We start from the raw sequence: 4,221 nt of genomic DNA on the forward strand, positions 1-4,221 counted from the left end.
CATGGAGGCTCAGACAAGGCTTGGATTGACAACAGTTGAGCTTGTGCAACTTTCAAACACTCGCTGGGCATGTCAGCTGCGGTCAATCAGTGCAGTTCTTGACACATTGTCTGCCATTTTGGAGTGCCTTTCTGCTATTAGATCCCCTATAGCTGTTGGTCTCAGAGCAAAGCTCTATAAGTTCTCAGCAGTCTATGCACTACTGATGTTTCAGTCACTTCTGTCTGTAACCGAAGGACTCCACAAGCTCCTTCAGAAAGAGACTTTAGACCTGGCAGAAGCTTTGATCTGCAAACAAGCAGTGTGTGACACACTTAAGGGCAAACGCACAGATGCATTTGCCACAGAGCTTTATGAGAGAACCAAAACCCTGTGCCACACCCACAATATCCCTGAACAAGGTGCCAGGACAAGGCATAAACAGAGGAAAATGGAAGATTTTGTGCTGGAGACAACTGCAGGTGCACGCACTGAATTGAACAACTCAGACACATTGAAAAGAGAGTTCCTTTTCCCTTGTGTGGATAGGATGGTTGGTGAGCTTGAGCAAAGATTTTGCAGTGTAGATGCAGGGCTACTAAGAGGCATACAGGCATGCAGTCCTAAGTCTGAGAACTTCTTGAGTGAATCACACTTGAATGAACTTGCAAAACACTACAGCATTGACCTGAAAACAGAGGAGGTTCTGGTGGCCAGAAACTTTCTTGCCCGGAAAACAGAGGCTGGATGTTCACCCAAAGATATGTTGACTGTGCACAACCTCCTTGATTCAGACATGTTTCCCTCTCTGAAGGCAACCATCCAAGTTGCCCTAACAGTGCCTGTAAGCAGCTGCTCGTGTGAAAGGTCCTTTAGTGCACTGCGTCGGCTGCACTCCTGGCTACGTCAAACAATGGGTCAGAAAAGACTTCACAGTCTTGCAGTCATGTCAATTGAAAAAGAGGAGCTTCAGCACCTAAATCACAATAGAGTGATAGACGCCTTTGCCACCCTTAAAAACAGACGACATTCTTTGATGCTTCCACCCACCAAGTAACTGCCAATTGTAGCCATGTTATTTTAAAATGGTGTACTTTGTGAGAACACAGTGCTCTTTTTTTTGCACACAGTTTTGGCTAATACATGTGGGCTCTTAATGAATAAGAAGCATTGGTTAAATACGGCACTGTAACTATGTGGATTTTTTTTCTTTTTTTGTTGTTGTTAATGCTGTAAACATACAGTAGTTCCTGTGTTTGTTGTTGTACTGTGTTAAAAATGTAATGGTGGCCTAAAACATTTACACAGTAAAGTATCTCTGTTAAATCTGTCCAGAACGTGCAATTTCTCAGTTTTTGTTAGCTGTTTGTGAAATTAAACGTTCGCTCACATTCTGTGCATCTCCTTGGGGCTAAGCCCCCCCTGTCCTTAAAACCTAGTGACGCCCCTGCTCCAGAGAGTGTATTATGATTTATTTATCGTCTCGTCTAAACAAACAACTGAACTAACTAAAACCGCGACCGGGAGTCAACGGACGGAGGTAGACGGAACCAGGACGCTGGAGCAGCTGGCCGGGCCCGACGCCTCCGAAGTGGGACGCCGACGTCCCTGGAAGACCTCTCGGACCGAGCTACGGGTGGTGAGCGTCGGTGAAAGCAACCAGTAACTCGAGCATTGTGCAGTATGGCAGCAGACTCCCACCAAGCTCCAGTTTCCATTTTAAAAAAAATATGCGCCGCCGTGTCATCCCTGTAGCCTAGACTCACGGGAGCCCTATCATTAAATCTGTGATTTCCAGGGTGGCGTGTGGTCGCGACACTTTGCATAATAAATCTGCCCCACCCCCACCCTTACAGTAACACAGTTCACTCACTCTTTGCTCTGCCTTTGTTGCTAATTGGCAAGTGCACCTCTAGCTAACTGTGATTTTATGAATGTGTGAGTGACCTCTGCATGAAGGCTGTCTGGCCAACTAATATCTGTGTCAGGGATCACTTTCTGGAATTCTTCCATCTTCTAAATGTCAATGACTTGTTTATACAGTATATTTCCTGTTGTGTTTTGCAGAACGACTCCATCGCAACAAGGAGAGCTTGCAGTCTCCAAGCACTAGCTTTGTATCTCAATGAAGACCCTGAAAAGCTAGTGAAGGAGTACGGAGTAACTGTCATCAGTTGTTTTAAAGTGATATTTTCACTCAACATTGAATAGAGCTAAATATGCTCTCATCAATGTGTCAAATTTTGACTCACCAAGATTCAATGCCTCTGTGAAGGAGAGGTGTTGAGTTTTACCTCCACATTCACTTTCATTGTGCCTACAAATATCGCAGAATATATGATTTGTACACTTTGACGAACCTTTCCAATACCAGTTGTTTGTTAGAGGATTTTTTTTCCCTTGATAGAGTCTTTACATTTTCTCCCAAAAAGTTTTTATTTATTTTTATTTTACTGACTTCACTTACTGGTGAAGTCAGTTATCAAGATGAATATTAAAATGGTGCAAGTTTCATGTGAGTTATGTGCTTTCAGTGGGAGAGTTTTTATTAAATTATGTTGTCCCCTTTTGTCTGTTTTTAGAGTGAGAACCCTCATGTAACCCAGACAGATTTGGATCAGACGGTCATCGGCATCTATGTGATGAAACATCCAGGTGCAGGTGTTGATCAACTTCCAGAAGATGTTGGCATGATAGTTGAAGGTGTGCAGGTGCTTCTCAGAGATGTCGCCACTGCTTGTGCCTTACTGTTTGGGATCATCTACGACCTGAACCTGAGCTATCCAACTTACCTCAGGTACACTTTTGAATTCATTTAAAAGATCCTGATGGAACTTGATAGACACAGACTTTCGACCAAAATCCAGGTAATCAAAAACAAACTGCTGGAATGAATGCATGAAGCTGTTACAGTGTTGTGACCTGGAGGCTATTCAGTGTGCTGAAATGTTTTTGTTATCGTGTTGACTTGAGCTTTAGTTTTGACTGTCCATTAACCTTTTTTGTAACTTCTTACTGTTAATGCTTTATGGGGTTATTTTTGTCTCATATATATTTGTAAACGCACAGAGGGTGATCTACAAATATTCCTTGGTTTACACACGTGTTTTGATATCCACAAATACAAATTTCTAATTTGTAACTTGTATTTTGGTTTTTACAAATACATGTGTAAATATATAATTTTCCATTTGTGAAATGGAAAATTCTGCCTGTGAAGTGCCTGTGAAGTGTGATATTCCTTCCACAAACACAAAGTTAGGATGTGTAACTTTTGTGTTGGTTTTTACAAATAAATGTGTATTTGTAAATATAATTTTTTTCATTCGTAGAAAAAAAGACATTTGCGAAAACGGAAAATTCTGCTTGTGAAGTATGATTCAGCATTTGTGGATCACCAATCACACACACGCATCTTGTAGTGGAGACCCTAGGTGTATGCAGCTGATTCAGGGGGTATCACTGAGTTCACTTCGGTGTGTCGGCCAGGACACCACTTTCAGCCTAATCTTCAGAGACTGAATGTGTTTGACTGTGTCCTGTTTATTTTCCTCTTACAGGCGATTGTTCTGTGGTTCTAAACATAAAATGACAAATACATAAATGAGTAAATAATCATCAATAAATCAAATCACTTAGCTCAGATTCAGTAAGCTAACATAAAGACTGACACAATTATAGCTCTGTAATTAGCTTAGCTAACTAGCACTATCAGAGAAACATAATATGAACACAGTCATAAATCCCTCTTATAACTACCATAAGACACTACGCAACAGCGCGCTGATTAACCAGATGATAACGATCAATATAAACACGGGCATATCACGTGACACTTAATACACTCGCTCGTAAAATAAGCTAGCGGACGTAACGATCATAAAAAGCTACAGCATGGCGAGTGCTTAAGTCACACATCATACGGCCCAAACGTTCACCAATGCACCAGCATACATACAACACTCTCACAACCCCGACAGACGTACTTACATGCTTCATTCACGCACAGACAGTCGCCATAACACGAACAGATGACCCGACAGTTACTCCTCACGTCCGTCACTCACTGTGGCCAAAACACCGCTGCGCGACCGAGTGCGGTCAATTACGCTATAAGCCCAGCAGGGGGCGCTGCTCACACATCAATCCTCTAATGATAACTAGATAACACATCTAACAGCACCAAATACACAGTAACTTTGGGGCCTTTTCTACACATCTCTTTCCTCGATGACGTATTTC

Source organism: Pagrus pagrus, assembly GCF_965226575.1.
Source record: "Pagrus pagrus genome assembly, contig: HAP1_SCAFFOLD_277, whole genome shotgun sequence".
NCBI classification, from domain to species: Eukaryota; Metazoa; Chordata; class Actinopteri; order Spariformes; family Sparidae; genus Pagrus; species Pagrus pagrus.